Below are 17647 nucleotides of genomic sequence, written 5' to 3'. Positions count from 1 at the left end.
TGGGTCTTTTCTAATGAATTGGTTCTTCCCATCAGGTAGCCAAAGTGTTGGAGTTTCAGCTTCAGCATCAGTCCTCCCAATGAGTATTCAGGACCAATTTCCATTAGGATGGACTGGTTGGATCTTCTTGCAGTCCAAGGGACTCTCAAGAGTCTTCTCCAGCACCACAGTTCAAAAGCATCAATTCTTCAGCGCTCAGCTCAGCTCAGAGTTGTGTCCAACTCTCACATCCATACATGACTACTGGAAAAACCATAGCTTTGACTAGACGGACCTTTGTCAGCAAAGTCTTTTGGATATACATGTGGATAATCAGGTTAGGATGAGATGGAATGGCTCTGTTTTAAGGAGTCCCATTTGCCTGGCTAGCATATTCCATCTTTCATTCCTTCCTTCACACTTTCTTTCCCCTCCCTTCTTTCCTCTTTTTCCCTTTAATCAATGCTTATTTCTAGCCAAAAGCACTAGAAAACACAAATACACAGTTCAACAACCTAATAGGTATCCTTTTGATTAGCTCCAGTAACTAAAATAACCAAATCATCATGGACTCTCACTGCTGTTGATGTTCATTTTCCTGGTGGTATACGACATGGAACATTTCTCCCATGCTCACTTCCCATTGGTAAATCTTGTCTGGTGAGGAGTCTGTTAAGGTCTTTGGCCCATTTTTCAGTTGGGCTGCCTGCTTCCTATTGTTGAGGTTATGAGTTCTTTGTATATTTTGGATGACAGTTCTCTATCAGAGGTGTCTTTTCCAAATAGCTTCTCCCAGCCTGTGACTTGTCTTCTCTTTCTTTTGATATTATCTTTCATAGAACAGAAGTTTTCATTTACTAAAATCCAATTTATCCATGATTCCTTTCAGGAATCATGACTTTGGTGCTGCATTAAAAAGTCATTGCCATATCCAAGGTCATCTAGATTTTCTGGGTTTTTTTTTTCCTAGGAGTTTTAGAGTTGTGTGTCTTACATTTAGGCCTAAGATCTATTTCGAGGTCATTTTTGTGAAGGTGTAAGGTCTGTGTCTAGATTCATTTGTGCATGGCTGTCCAGTTGCTCCAACACCAGTTGTTGAAAAGATTATCTTTGTCTCATTGTCTTGCCTTTGCTGCCTTTGTCAATGATTGGTTGACTATGTTACATGGATCTGTTTCTGGGCTCTGTATTGATTCCATTGATCTATTTGCCAGTTCTTTCTCTGATGCCACACTGTCTTGATTTGTCGTTGCTGCTGTTGTTTAGTTGCCAAGTCGTGTCTGACTCTTTGGAACTCCATGGACCACACCAGGCCTCCCCATCCTTCATCATCTCCCAGAGTTTGCCCAAGTTTATGTCCATTGAGTTGGTGATGCCATCCAACCATCTCATCCTCTGTTACAGTCTTCTCCTTCTGCTCAGTCTTTCCCAGAATCAGCAATTTTTTTCCCAATGAGTTGGCTCTTCACATCAGGTGGCCAAAGTATTGGAGCTTCAGCTTCAGCATCAGTCCTTCCAATGAGTATTCAGGATTGGTTTCCTTTAAGACTGACTGGTTTGATCTCCCTGCTGTCCAAGGGACTCTCAAGAGTCTTTTCCAGCATCACAGCTCAAAAGCATCAATTCTTTGGCACTGTCTTGATTACTGTGCTGGTGGTAGTTTAGTTGCTCAGTCGTGTCCGACTCTTTCAACCCCATGGACTGTAGACTGCCAGGCTCTTCTGTCCATGGAATTCTCCAGGCAAAGAATACTGGAGTGGGTTGCCATTTCCTTCTCCACTTGCTTACTGTAGGTTCACAGTAAGTCTTTAAGTCAAGTAGCATCCATCTTCCAAGTTTGTTCTTCTCCTTCAATATTGTATTGCCTATTCTGGGTCTTTTTCCTCCATATAAACTTGAGAATTGACTTGTCATCTTTTGAGTTTTCTAAGGTGCATGGCACATAAATTGGAAAAATAATCCAAGGCATAGAGAAGTGCCTACTATAAACCAGGATTTTTCAGACAACCTCTTATTGAATCTTTACAACAACCTATCAGGGAACTGTTCTTACCATTGTTTGTTTGAAGATGGAGACCCCAAATCCAGAGGGAGTTAATTAGCTAATAAATGGCAGAAATAGAATTTGAACCCTTGATACTATAACCAGCTGCCAAAAAATATACCCAACACACATTGTCACATGTAAATTCACCTACTTGTGAAGAAAATGTGTACACACTGTACTCATCAAGAGCCCGTCTAGGTCCATTCAAGCTAGCATTTCAAGCCACTTTGACCTAAATACAATGGATTTGGTTTAACTGTGTCTTTGAAAGGACCCTGAGTTCCCTGCCTAGTCCTAAAAATGTCCACAGCAGCATTTAGAAAATAGTTAATAATGCTAGTTTAAGGAAAATGGGTATGATTTCCAATGAAAGGCTCAGAGTGATACTCTGGTCAGAATAATTCTCATTTTTCTCTTCTGAAGCTGTTCTATAGGCTGTGAATAGCTGCTTCTGTCACTGTCCCTCCTTTAGTCATTAGAATTCTTGATCTCATGTCTTTTTTTAAAAAAAGAGGTGAGTGTATTTCTCTATGCTTCACATAATGTGCTAAAACAATCATGAGCCCTAGGACAAACAGCTAGCCCAGGCGATGATAAAGAAGAAGCCAGCCTTTGAGTTGGACAGTTCCTCTTTTAAACGTCTTTTTCCACGTGCAGATGGGAGGGGGTGGTGGGGTCACAGAAAGCCGCCTCCATCAGGTGAGGTTCATTGAGGCAGCCATCTCAACACGTCTTTCCAGTCCTAAGGACCAGGCCTTTGGGAGTCAAGTCCTGCTGCCCATCATCCCTTTTGAGAGAGAAAGGATGCCTGCTTCTAAACAGCAGTAGGAGAGGCTGATCATGTTCAGCTTTCCAGAACACACACACGAAACAGGGATACAAGTCTTTGAAGCTCTCTCACATGAGAAAAAAATCTCTTTTCCACCCCACGAGCACGGTAACAACCCCTGGTGAGTTCCTGCAGGGTGTGAGCTGGTCCTCAGACACAAAAGCTTCATCCGGGTGGGCACTCGCAGGCCGGGGAGTCAGGTGTGTTGATCCCCACATCGTGAATCAGAGGTGGAGACACCCGGCCAGCCCTTCCTTTGCCAGGCCAGGCGGCTGCTGCCCTAGGACAGCCGCGCCAGGCAGTCGGCCGGTCCACCCCACTGGCCCGTGGCCTCTGCCCTTGGCTCCCCGGGCGCCCCGGGCTGGAGGCCAGCAGACAGTGCCCCTGTGAGGGCGGGGTGTCCCGAGAGCTGACCTGGTGTCCCCAGCCAGCCCTGTTCCCACTTCCATAAGTCTCCGGCCCCTGGAGAGCTGGGCCCTGCCTTCTGACCTGACTGACCTCCCGTCTGGGCTGGTGCTCCAGGAGACCTGAGCCAGGGCTGCCAGGGACTCTGCTGAGCTCACCGCCGGGGCGGGGGCGGGGGTGATTAGTTACCGGGTGGGAGGTGATTAGTTACCGGGGTGAAGCTCCGTGAGGACACCGAGGGCTGCGCAAACACTGCTTCTGGCTGTGCTGAGAGCACAAGACGCCGGAGGCTGGTCTTCCTGGGAGAGAGAGGGGCCTTAGGGTTTTCCCTTCTTTTCTCTTTTTTTGGAGGAAGCCGAATCCTAACAGACGCTGGAAGTCAAGAGCTGCTCTCGGCTTCGGGCGGGGGGAGGTGTGCTTGTATGTGCTGTGTGCGTGATGATCTGTGTGCACACCTGTGTGTGTGTGTGTGTGTGGTATGTGTGCGTGTGTGCGCAGCGGCGCGCACCCTCCCAGGCCCGGGTGTGGGGCGGGCGGGGAGGGGCGGCTCCGCCCTAGGTGATCTGCTTCGTGGCCTTGGCCTTGAACTTTTGTTCCGGGAACCAACGCGGCCGCCCCCGCGCGGGGCCGGCTGCCAGCGCTGCGCCGCCCACGCCGATCACTCAGGCCAACGTGAAAGGAATTAGCTTCCAACCGACAGGGAGTCTTTTTTTTTTTCTTTAAACACTGCCTCCCCCCCACCACGCGCCCCCCTCCCCGGCCCCTCCCCGCGCACACACACAGCGCTGCTTCTCTTGGTCCTGATTTCTGCAGACCTTGGTCAACACTCGCCTCCCGCCCCGCGAAAGGATCCTTCAGACCAGCTGACCGCCGGGTCCTCCTCCGCCACTGTGCTGGAGGGGATCGCGGTGGGGGAGGGGGAGGGATCGGAGTGAGGGAGGGGGAGGGGTGGGGGGTGGCTCACTGCTGTCCCTCCTGAGGATGCTGCGGGGGCCTGCACCAGAATTCTCCTCCAGGAAATCTTGGCCTGGGGAGCTCTACCCCACCCAGAGCGCCCGCTCACTGCCCCCACACCTTTCTGCCTCACAGTCCACAAGGGCAAAGGATCGCTGTGGCTTCTTTTCAAAAAGTTAAGATATAACCATCATTGTGGGTGCGTGCTCAGTCCTGTCTGAGTCTTCGCAAATCCCCTATGCCTGTAGCTGGCCAGGCTCCTCTGTCCCTGGGATTCTCCAGGCAAGAGTACTGAAGTGGGTTGCCATGTCCTCCTCCAGGGGATCTTCCCAACCCAGGGATGGAACCCGGGTCTCTTACACCTCCTGCATGGGCAGGCAAATTCTTCACCAGCGCACCACCACCTGGAACCCAAGCTATAGCGCCTGCACATGTTCCAGCATGTGTTAGCACCTTATTCCTGTCCAGGGCCAGATAACATGCCATGAAATGGTCAGGGTCCATGATGTCTGTGTATTCTTAGCTGATGAGCTTGCTGTGGCTATGGGCAGGGGTTCTGTTGTCCACTGTCAGAAGCTTCCAGTGGGCTGCGTGCAAGCCGCACAGTCTGTTTGCTGAGGGCATAAGCGAAGGATACCTGGGTAAGAATATCTGAGGCATGACGGTCGACTCTGCCCCAGGCGGGGAGATGCGGGGTCCCCCAGCACCCCTCCACCTCGCCTGCCCACAGTTCATCCGTCGAACCAAGGGCTGGAGCCATCCAGCCTCTAACATCTGGCTCTAACCTTTTCAGTTGTTTTAGCAAAGCAGGGGACGTGTTACCTTTGGAAAAAGGTAGAGAAATGCAAGCCGCAGGCTGGCATGAGTAAGTACATCCATAACTGAAACTGCTTTTTAAATAACCATCTGGGTCAAGCCGCAGAAGGCATTTGTAGCAGGCTTCCAAATGACAGAGGGTTGCCATGAATGACAGGGAAGGAATGATGGGTCAAATTAAAAAGATGAAAGGTAACAGGAATAAATAAAACTGTGGCATTTAGCTCCAAAACTCAACAGAACAGCTCCTGGCTGGGGGAAAGAAGGCCGAATGGTGCCCACGTACAAAAGGAGTTTAGTTGTTGTTGTTTAGTCGCTAAATTGTATCCAACTCTTTGCACCCCTGTGGACTGTAGCTCACCAGGCTCCTCTGTCCATGGGATTTCCAAACAAGAATACTGGAATGGGTTGCCATTTCCTTCTCCAAGGAATCTTCCCAATCCAGGGATCAAACCCGATATTCCTGCTTGGCAGGCAGATTCTTTACCCCTGAGCCACCGGAGAAGCCCACAAAACGGTTTTAGTTGACACTAAATATTAATAAATCTCACTAAGAGTCATGCCAGGGCTAAGCTGTGAAAAAAGCCAATGCGATTTCAGGTTGTATTAATAGGAGTATCGTGGCTGAAACAAGGGAGGTGCCACTGGAGAGACCACCACCGGTGCCGAGGCCACATCATCAGAGGCAGGCCACCAAGAACAGCAAGCCTGGATCGGGGTGGGCTGGGCGGTGGGGACTTTCGGAACCCTGACGTATTAGGAAGTCCAGGGTTTTGCTCTGCAGAAGCAATCCAGAAAGTACTTCATAAGCGTGATTGCACTGCCCATGACAAAGACAGTTGGTTTCTGCCGGGTGGACAGACATGGCTGGAACCATTGCTGCACAGGACAAGGAAGAACTTCGTGGTGGTAAATTGTGTGGCCCGAGCGTGGAGAGACAGACCACCGGGGTGAGAGCACGGGGGCGGGAGCCCGCTTATCCAGGGCTGCGGCTGGGAACCAAGTCATGACCTGGAGAATGCTGTTCATTTATGGGGTATAGAAGCGGGGAGGGGAGAAAGGGGGAAGGGAGGAAGGGGGGAGGGGAGGAAAGGGGAGAGGGAAGAAGGGGAGGGGAGGAAGGGGGGAGGAGAAACGGGGGGAGGGGAGGAAAGGGGGAGAGGAGGAACGGGGGAGGGGAGGACAGGGGGATCCAGAACCCCAGGCGTCCTCCCTGTCCCTGGGTGCTGCTGGCCCAAGAACAACCTCCTGCAGGGACTCTGAATTTAGACTTTTTATGCAAATGGATTGTTCTTTTCAGTCCCTGAAACTCCCAGAGGTAAATTACCTGCTGAGGCAATGGTGGATTAATCTGAGGCAATCAGCTGTCTAAATCCACCCAACCCCACGTTTGAATCAGATAGGGTGATTCACGGCAATCTGAAGTCGACTGTGAAAGCTGGGTTCTTCCCGAAACACCGGCCAGGTGCCCTTGGTGATGCATCAGATGTCAGGCTGCGCTTTGGCTGGGGCTGGTGCAGCTGCTTGGCGAAGTTACCTTTTGCACCCTAAGGACTGTGGGCGGAGGGGCGGGAGAGCCGTGGCCGCTTCCCAGTCCCGGGTCTGAAGACCACGCTATTTGACACAGCTGGCCCTTTCTCCACCCGAGCCGCACTGGGCTTTCTTCCCCAGGCAGAGTGCGGCTCGTGAGGGGGGTCGCATTGCTTATACAGAAGCTGGCCTGTGTGTGGCATTCGTGACATCAGCGGTCATTTCTTACTGACCCCGATGGATTCGGTATTCCCGAGCCAGCTCTGTAGGCGCAAGTGTCCTGAAGGGAGTGCCTTCTGACTCACAAGCCTCTAAGCACCAGAGTCACAGCGGCCAAGGCGAGGTGGTGGCACTCTTAATCGTTTGGATCACAGTGCCCTCTGCCAAGCTAACGTGTGCTATGTCGCTTCAGTCGTGCCCAACTCTTAGTGACCCCGTGGACTGTAGCCCGCCAGGCTCCTCTGTCCCTGGGATTCCCCAGGCAAGAACACTGGAGTGGGTTGCCATGCCCATCTCCAGGAGATCCTCCCAACCCAGGGATCTCTTATGTCTCCTGCACTGGCAGGCAGGTTCTTTACCACTAGTACCACTTGGGAAGCAAGGCCCAGGTGGGCTTTGGTGACAAGCCTGGCTGCTTTTCATAAGGAGGGAGGCTGGCCTTGGGGCAGTCACAGTCTTGGGACGCACCTAGACGATTCCCTCTGGTTGGTTCTGCCTAGCTCCGGGCCACCGGACTCTCAGGGGAGCTCAGTCACCTCGAGACCAGAATCACGCATCCCAATGTGTTCAGCAGACGAGGACAGCCTGAACTGGGGAAACCAAAGAAGAGAGAGAGGAATCATGAGACGAGCCCTGAGTGATGCTAGAAGTGACTGCAAGCGGCGCACATGTCAGGAAGCCCAGTCTCTCCTGGGAGATTCCTGCCGCCGTTAAGAGCAAGTGCAGGATGGAGGTGTGTGCCCGAGGCTGAGCTGGACACACTGGCGGTCCAGACGCCAGACGCTGGGGGCGTGGCCGAGCCGGGGTGATTCAGCCCCATCACCTGAGATGGACACCTCAGGCCTGGAGCCTCGTGCTCAGAACTGCAGTTCCCACTAGCTCTGAGCCCAGGGTGCCCGTTCTTGGCATGGTATTGGCTTTGGGATGTGTCCAGGAGCATCCCTGCTCTCAGTAGGCCTGAGTCTTACATCTAGAACCCCTGCTCTACAGAAAGCCTTTTCCGGGGGTTCCTAGGACCCCACGCACCTGCAGGTGGATCTGGGAAGGGGAAAGATGCTCTCCGCAGTGTGAACGGAGGGGAGGGGAGAGATGTTCTCTGTGGTGTGAACAGCGGGGAGGGGAGAGATGCTCTCCACGGTGTGAATGGTGGGGAGGGGAGAGATGCTCTCTGCAACCTGAACGGCGGAGAGGGGAGAGATGCTCTCTGTGGTGTGATCGGTGCTATTGCAAGTGCCAGCGCCCTGCACGACCCATACTCTCACACTCTCAGCTAAATGGATGTCAGCTGCAGAATTTGGGTGTGGGGAGTGAGGGGGGGCTTCTGACAGCCCTTCCACTCTCTCCTCCGGATTCCTGCTGCTGGACCCTCATCATCAACTTGCCTCAAGACAGCACCCACTGAAGGGAGAGCAGGCCAGCTGGTCCCAAGATCCAGGAGATGGCACCCAAACCTCTGCCCTCCTGTGTCCGCGTGCTGCTCATCCACCAAACCCTCGTCTTCCCACCTTGACCTCTCCCAGGCTTTCCTCTTCTAGTTTCCAGGTTTTGTACCTGCCCCCACCCCCACATTCCTCATTTCCCACAGCCTTTTCTTTCCAGCTGAGAAAGAGAAAAGCCCATAATCTGGACTCAGGCCCACCCTGCCTCTCCTCTTGGGGATCCATGTGGTCTGTTACCAATAAGCCTGAAATGGTCAGGCTTAACATCAGCTTCCCCTTCTTTCTTCCACTAAGTTGTTTAAGCCTCCTGTGACCTCTTGCCTTTGATAAACAAGCAGTTCTCATTTGTGGGGGAATTGACAAGGAGATCCCAGGTGGGAACCTGGGGTCACTGAGGTACACAGTAAATGCTCTAGCCACCAATCTGTATACTTGCCCTTCATAGACTCGATGATCTGATTGCTATCTGTATTCTGGTTCCTTTCCTGCTAAGCTGAATGGGGTTGCCTGGGGAACAATTCCCAGGTCCCAGTTTTGAGCAGGAAGTCATTTCCCGCAGGAAATCTGGGCACTCCAGAAGCCAGCCGGGGAGAGGGCAGCGCTGCTAGGGCCTGGCCAATCTCACCCCGCTGGCAGGGGCAGGGGGCCGGCCTGAGGGTGGGGTGAAATCTGGAGAGGCCTCAGCCCGCCTTTGCTGACGTTGGAGCCTCGGAGCAGGGCTGCTGACATGTACTGACTGGGCTGGCTGTTTACGGAACTGTTTTTTAATAGCTGCACTTCCAGTAAGACCTGAGAACACGCCACAGCACCCTCATTTACAGCCCTGAGCATGTCACTCGGGCCGCATGTGGGCCAAGAAAGGGAGAGTCCAGGAAAGGTGCGGTTCGCAGGCAGTCTGGAAAATCATCTGACATGAAGAGAGAGCCTGGGGTAGACCAGATGGCTGCATAGGCACTGTCTGGGGCCATCCCATGGGCTGCATTTTGGAAGGGCTGATTCAAGCAGAATTTCTTCTTGGGAAGGTCCAAGTAGCCAAGGAACCTTGTTCTGGGAATAGGAACTAGCCTCGGACTGGCTGGTTTCCAGAGTGACGTGGGCAAGTCATTTCTCCTCCTTTGAGTGGCAGTTTCCTTACCTGTGTGATGAGGGTGTTCAGCCACTGATTCCTTTAGGGGGCAACAGCCAGCTCAGGGTTGGCATGAGGGCTCTGTCTTTCCAGCCATGGGGCTGAGGGAAAAGCCTTGTCTTGTGAAGACTGATCTTGTCATGAGTTAACACAGACGTTAGTGTCCCTGCTGCCTCGGTGCTGCTGTTCTGAGCGTTTGTGTGATAACACGCACGGAACACTTAGCAGAAACGCAGGTGCCCAGCAAGTGCTCAACACCCAGGAGCTCTTACCAGCATCAGCACCAGTTCGTGGAGGGTCTGAGTATTGGGGGCACTGTGCCTTGGGCGGGGTGGGGATGGTGTTCTCAGATCCTTTCCCACTGGAACAGTCCTCACCTGTGATCTAATTAAAAGCTGCTGGCTCTTTTCTTCCCTCTTGATAAAAGTTACAGAAACTTCCATTTCCATTGCACTCAGATTCCTAAAACACAGTCCTTTTTTTATTTAAAACTATTTCCCTGAGGCAAAAGTCAAGCTGTCCGTTTGGAATGAAAGAGGATGATGATGAAAGTAATAAAAAAAAAAAAGAAAAAAACAATAAATTCCTCTTTACTTGGTATCATAGACTTGAATAGTCTTCCCCGGTGGCTCAGGGGTAAGGAATCTGCCTGCCAAGGCAGGAGCTGCAGGTTCAATTCCTGGGTTGAGAAGATCCCCTGGAGAAGGAAATGGCAACTGACTCCAGTATCCTTGCCTGGGAAATCCCATGGACAGAGGAGCCTGGTAGGCTACAGCCCATGGCATCACAAAGAGTCAGACACGACTTAGCGACTAAATCACCCCCACATAGACTTGAAAAGCATTTGAATCCTCCTGACAGCTCTGTAAATATGAGAAGGGAAAGTATGTCCCATGAGTTGCAGCTGCAGAAACTGATGTCCAGGGAGATTGTTCCAGGTTATGTGAATAATGAGGGCGGGGGGGAGAGGGTGTGGGCGGGGGGGGACTAGAAATTGTGTCCTCTGGCTCCGAATCTAGAATCTAGTCTCTTTCTAAAGGAAATTCTATAGTAGTTGGCTTTTCCAAAACTGGTGGGGGGAGGGGGGTGGATTGCAAAGATGTGTATGATTTGTCTCCCTGTTTTTGCACGTGGTTGGCTGTTTGGGAGGCTGTGAACACAGGCTCTAAATGTGCTGTCTGGGCATGTGTAAACGCCACCCCCTACAGGCTCCAGCACCGGGGTGGCCCTTTACAGGAAGACCCTCCCCCAGCAACCCCCTCCTGTGGAGGTGTCCTGGGTCATGTATCAGTCTTTCCCACTTTTCTGGGCCACGTTGGGTGAGCCCTTGAGGAGATGGGAAGTCTATGTGGAAGCCAAGGAAGATTCTAGTCCAGTTCTCCTACAGGCTGGGGAGATATGCAAGCTCAGCCAATGGAGGAGAGCGGACTGGTTACTGAAAGCACTTGTGATGAGTGGAGGAGATGTTTAAAACAACACCAACGACCAGATTTAACTGGCAATGACCTGGCCGAAAAGGATAGCGAAAGAGATCCTGTGGCCCAGATACTGGGGCTTGGAAGGCTTTGCTCAAGTGCCCGGCCAACCCCTCCAGCAAGCCGACCCGACCTGACAGGACAGGAGGGAAGAGGCCCCGGGACAAGTCTCATCAGGCTGCCAGGGGCCACTTCCCGGACTCACTGGCGTCCTAGAACAACGCCACCGCCTCCTTCTCGCTGACACATAGGCAGCTTATCTCGGGTCTTGTTTTGGCTTAGAAATCCTTTAATCTCCTAGGATCATTTTAACGGATCAGCCTCTATTTTTATTCTTGGATGGTGGAGAGAATCAGAGACTCAGCCGACTCCTCTGGACGTGTGGAGGCCTGTCCCCCAGAGCACTGAATTCCTTGCTGCTTCCAGCAAGTGAAGCCTGGAGCCGGGATTCTGAAATGAACACGCCGACAGGAGGGGGCTTGCTCTTAACCACCGAGCGTGGGGCATCGTAGGCATTCAGCAAATATTTGCTGAAAACAAACACTGGAGGGTTCTATTAATTCCAAGCAGTTTTCAGCCCTGTTGCACAGCCATGGGGACACGTGGGGCGGCAGCCCACAGGTCGTTTTCTGAACTGATGAGCCCAGTGCCTGTAATTTTCCCAAAGCGAAATATCTGTGGATGTGGCTACGTGCCATGGAACTTTCTAGGCTTCTTCCTTTCCTTTCCATTACAAGGTTACTTTGCTTTACCTTCATATACTTGGTCACTGTGTTTATCCTCATGACTCTCTCTAAGGGGAGCCCCAGGGCATGTGGGTGCTCTCTTGAGCCTAGGCTTCCTTTTTGCCTTCTTCTTTTTAATATATTTTATATTTTTACATTTTGTTTTTAATTTTTAAAGCATGATTGGTTTACAGTGTTGGTTAGTTTCAGGTGTATAGGCACCTGATTCAGTTCTAGATATATACATATATACATATGGGCTTCCCAGGTGGCTCAAGGGTAAAGAATCTGCCTGCCAAGGTAGGAGACACAGATTCAATTCCTGGGGCAGGAAGATCCCCTGGAGAAGGAAATGGCAACTCACTCCAGTGTTCTTACCTGGAGAATCCCATGAACAGAGGAGCCTGGCGGGCTACAGTCCACGTGGTCTCAAAGAGTTAGACACGACTGAAGTGACTCAGCACGTACACGGGCACATGTGTAACATATATATTCTTTTTTGGATTCTTTTCCCTTTGAGGTTATTGTAAACTATTGAGTATAGTTCCCTGTGTTGTACTGTAGGTCTTTGTTTATCTGTTTCATATATAGCAGTGTGTGTATGTTAATCCCAACCTAATATATCCTTCCTCCACACCCTTTTCTCCTTTGGGAGCCGTAATTTTGTCTTCTAAGTCTGTGAGTCTATTCCTGCCTTGTAAATAGGTTCATTTTATATCACTATTTTAGATTCCACCTATAGATTCCACCTATAAGCAATATCATATGGTATGTGTCTTTTTCTGTCTGTTTGCCTTCTTCTCCACACTTATCAAAATCCATTCCAGGCCCTATAGGAACGGCATTTGTGTTGTTCTGACTGCTGTGGTCTGGGAACTGGAGAGTTACTGGATGCCACCAGCATCAGGCTCTAGGAATGTTGTTCTGTGTTAAGCTGTCAGCACCCTCCCCAGACTGTTGGAAGTGGGGAATGAGGACATCGGGTCCTGAGTGGGACCTGGACATCTGAGGCCAAGCAGGGAGCCCCCTGAGCAAATGAGCAGACATGCCCAGGGAGCTTACTATAATGCCAGAGGTGCTGGGGAGAAGGTCAGATTCAGAAGCCCACCACGCAGAGGCCATGACCCACACACCCACCAGAGCTGCCCCTTCTGAATGCACAGGCTCAGCTCATAGCTAAGCCAAGGGAAGCATTTCTAACCTGCTCCTTATTCTAGGGTGTGTGTCCCTGTTAGTTAGGATTTTCCCAAGAACAACAGGATATGATTGTTGTTGCTTCACTCATATCTGACTCTTGTGACCCCCATGGACTGTAGCCCACCAGGCTCCTCTGTCCATGGGATTCTCCAGGCAAGAATACTAGAGTGGGTTGCCATTTCTGCTCCAGGGGATCTTCCTGACCCAGGGACTGAACCCATGTCTCCTGTTTGGCAGGCGGATTATTTACCACTGAGCCACCTGGGAAGCCTATAGGATATGTATCTATCTGTATAAGTAAACAGCCTTATTATAAGGAATTCACTCATACAGTTATTTGGGCTGAGAAGTCCCCAAGTCAGCAGTTGGCAAGCTGGAGATTCCGGAAGAGCCAATGTTTCAGTCCAACATACAGGCTAGAAAAGGCCAATGTCTTAGCTCACGCACTCAGGCAGGAGGCGTTCTTTCTCTCTCTTCTTTTAATTTTTTAAAATTAATTTCTCTATTTTTGACTGTGCTGAGTCTTCATTGTTGTGCTGGAACCTCATTGCAGTGACTTCTCTTGTTGTGGCGTGCTGGCTCTGGGGTGCGCAGACTCAAGAGCTGCAGTGGGCGGGCTTAGTTATCCCACGACACGTGGAATCTTCCTGGACCAGGGATCAAACCTGTGTCTCCTGCATTAGCAGGCAGACTCTCAACCACTGGACCACCAGAGAAGCTGTAGGCATTCCCTCTTATTCAGCTTTTTTGTTCTTTTCAGGGTTTCAGTGGATTACATGAGGGCCACCCACACTAGGAAGGACAATCTGCCTTACTCGGTCAACTGACTGAAATCTCAAAATCTCATCCAGAAACACCCAGAATAATCTTTGACCAAATATCCAGGCATCCCATGACCCAGTCGACACATAGAATTAACCATCGCAACGTTCCAAACCATACTTCCCAGCCTTGGAGAGACTGAGTTGGTCAAAGGTCTTGCCCAAACCAAGGATGGCCACTTGGTGGGCTGAGGGACAATCTGTGAGGGTCTGTAGGATAATAGCCTAAAGCAGGGACCACAGCAATGAGCAAGGATGGTTATGGTCTGTCTCCTGGAGATACAGACAGAACCAGTCAGTTGGTTCATAAAGGAGAAGCAAGGAGGCATCCAGAGAGAAGTGGAGACCCATGGCCAGTAGGGGATTCAGGCTGATATGGGTGCCATAGTGAAGATGCAGGAATGCCTAATGGCACGGGGCCAGCAGGACAACATGGAACCCAGAGCTGCTTTCCATGCTGCATGACCACCCAGATCACCCTCTGTGGGGTCTGTAGTACATTAGATTCTGTCCACTCTTGTGTCCCTTATTACGAAATGGTTTCTGAACCAAATCATAGAGCCCCAGCTCTTAAGGCAAACTGGATGAGTCTGCTCCTTACCATCAGATGAGGTGGAACTTTACCAACACATGAGACGCTAATGCCAGTGACATGAATCCACTTGACTCTTCAGATTGACTGGAGTCCAAGTAGAAGAAGAAACTCTTCTGCTCCATCTCCTTCCTCTCTTGGCTTGATGAGAGCTATACTGGGGTAAGAGAGGCACAGGGGCAAGGCTGGAGACCTTGCCATTGTGTAGATGCCACTGTTCACAGATTTCGTTGGAGAGAGAAAACGTGGGATCAGCTGTTTTCCCCCGTTTCCCTCTATAGACTTTCAGACCACACAGCTCACTAATCTCATCTTTGATGTTCAGCACAGTCCTTATAAGTCTTCCCTAAGTGGAGGGTTGGGTAGGTGGAAGGAAAGGATGAGATAAATTCTTACCATGGCAACGTTAGAGTCATTATATATGTTAGCTAGAGGAGCATAAAAAAATGTACCCTGATTCAGTTGATAATATCGTTAAGCACATGTTGCGTGACAGGTAGGGTCCTAAGTGCTTAGAAGATGTCAGTGACTAAAATAAAGACCTCTGACATGGGCAGTTAACATTGTCATGGGGGAGCAGACATCAAACAATGAAACGTAATAAGATAAAATAGTTAAGTATAATACAGTAAGGTAATAAATATAATAAAATGAGCAAATACAATAAAATTTATGGGATGTTGAAGGTGATAAGTGCACTGGAAATAAGGAAGTATAGAACACGAGAGGGGTGTGTAAAACTTGTTGGGAGGACAGAGGTCAGTCCCACTAAGAATATGATCTTTATGAAAAGACTTGCAAGAGGCAAAGGAGTTAGTCATTGGACTATCTAGGGCAGAGTGTTCAGGCAGATGGAACAGTCAATGCAAAAGTTCTGAGGCGGGAACGTCAGACAGGTTCAAGGAGTAAGAAGGTGGGACTTCCCTGGTGGTCCCGTGGTAAAGAATCCACCTTGCAATGGTGGAGATGCAGGTTCAATCCTGCAACTAAGCCCGAGCACTGCAAGTACTGACACTGAGTGCTCTAGAGCCCGTCTGTGCTCCACGAGAGAGGCCCACACTTCAGCTAGAGAAAGCCTGCATGGTGTAATGAAGAGCCCACACAGCCAAAATTTATTAAAAAGGGGGAAAAAAGAATAATGAGAAGTCCTCTGTGGCTAGAAGTTGGAGAGAAGGGAGGATGCAGAATGCTGGAGCAGAGGGGAATAAGGCCAGATCATGTGGGATGTTGGGGAAACAGAGAAGAATGAAGGATGGGTCTGAGGAAAAAAAAAAAAAAGGCAAATGGTGCTGGATTCATTTAATCCCTGATAGCATCAGTGACTCTCCTGGTGGGGGAGGGGAGCGGTATAACATAGCTCCCCCGACCCTTGGAACTTTTTTTGCACAGCTCCCTTCTTTAGAAGAACACGCTGTCTTCAGGAGGCATCAGTGCTGAAGGGCAGTGGTGTGTCTGGCCCCTTGCACACTTGAGGGCAGGGAAAGTGCTGAGGACCAGCGATGTAAACACGTTGAAATTAGCTGACCTTTCTTCTTGTCTGCTACAGGCAAACTCTCTTCTAAGGCAACTCTTCATTTTTATCATCTATTTCCCAACAAAAGTATCCTGACCAGGAATACTGTGGTACAAGTACCTGACCAGGTACTACTACTGCGGTACAATTTTTTAAAGGCTCTGAAGTGGTATATCTTAGTGAAGCAAGTAAGGATTCCAGTCGTTTTCCATGAGTTCATTTCGGATCACAGAACCAATGTAAACTTCTTCACTTTCAGATGGAGCTAGATTCTGAGGGGCGGTGACTGCATGACGGGTGAATATCTTGGTTAATGTGATTTTGTTCCTCGGGGTGTGAGATTTCTCTGTCCTTTTAAACCACATTGAAGACATTCTCTGTGGCTTCATCTGATGTTTCTAATAGTCTGTCTTGCACAGTGAATACGTGTTTGGATGTAAACTTCTCCTTTTGAGTCTTTGCTAGCTCAAATGCATGGCAAGGTGGATTTTTCACCACTGGACCAGCAGGAAGTCCCATTTTCTCCTTTGACCAACAGGAAGTCCCATTTTCTCCCTTGAATGTGTCTGGTGCTCCTGCGTTAGGACTTTTGCAATGGCTGTTCCATCTGCCTGAACCCTCTTCTGCAGATGCTCCAATGACTAACTACTGTAGAGGTTCAGGAGGTATGGGGAATTATCTTTCTCTGAGACTCAGCCCCTGCAGAGATGGTCCTCAGAGGTGCTTCCGGCTCCCCCTCAACTCCTGGCCTCGATGTGTCTTCATCGTCCAGCGCTGGCTCCTGACCGCCTCCTGTGACACAGGGACATTTTATCAGCGGAGTTGTACTCCACCGTGATATCAACAAGTGCTGTGCCCTGGATGCTTGCATTCCCCCTAAATGGATGTGCTGGCACTCTAATCCCCAGCGTGATGGAATTAGGAGGTGAGACCTTTGGGAGGTGACTAGGGTCAGATAAGTTTCTGAGGGTGGGGTCCCCATGATGGGATTAGTGTCCTTGTAAGGGGAGGATGTGGCACCAGAACTTAACCTCTCTTCCTGTGAGTACATGGCACAAACTCAGGAAGAGGACCCTCCCCAAGAATGGAATCTATTGGCACTTTCCCCTCACAGTCCCGCCTAGGTCAATGTAGGATTTGGGCAGCGGTGTATACCCTAGTTCTGTTCTGTCAGCCTCTTCTGTTCCTCCTTGGCTATGTTCCACAGTGCTCCCAGCTTCCAGAACTGCGAGAAATACATGCTGTTTAAGTTTCTCAGTCCATGGTGTTTTATCACAGCACCCTGAGTTAAGATAGCAAGGATAAGTAGTCCCTGCTATGCAAACTCACAAATGTTTACTATTTCTATTTTTACATTTTCTGACCGTTTTTTAACATTTGAAGTATAATTGAAGCATAATAAAATGCACAACTCTTACATGTTTAGTTCATTGTGCTTAGTCACTCAGTCGTGTCTGATTCTTTGTGACCCCATGGACTGTAGCCCACCAGGTTCCTCTGTCCATGGGGATTCTCCAGGCAAGAATACTGGAGTGGGTAGCCTTTCCCTTCTCCAGGGGATCTTCCCATCCCAGGGATCGAACCCAGGTCTCCCACATTGCAGGAAGATTCTTTACCAGCTGAGCCATCAGGGAAGCCCAAGAATACTGGAGTGGGTAGCCTATCCCTTCTCGAGGGGATCTTCCCAACCCAGGAATCAAACAGGGGTCTCCTACATTGCAGGCGGCTCTTTACCACCTGAGCTACCAGGGAAGCCAATTCCCTGTTTGAGAAGTTTGGACTATTGTCCACTTGTGCAACTGATCACCTCTATCAAGATGTAGAGCTCATTCATCAACCCAGAATGTACCCCTTTGTTCCTTTCCAGTTAGCTGTCAGCCTACTCTGATGACCTTGGAGGCAACCACTGTCTGACTTCTGTCATCACAGATGAGCTTTGCCCATTCTAGAGCTTCGATTAAATGGACTCTTCCAGGATAT

Source organism: Cervus canadensis, chromosome 7, assembly GCF_019320065.1.
Source record: "Cervus canadensis isolate Bull #8, Minnesota chromosome 7, ASM1932006v1, whole genome shotgun sequence".
Lineage (NCBI taxonomy): Eukaryota > Metazoa > Chordata > Mammalia > Artiodactyla > Cervidae > Cervus > Cervus canadensis.
Note: the sequence above shows the minus strand (reverse complement) of the source record.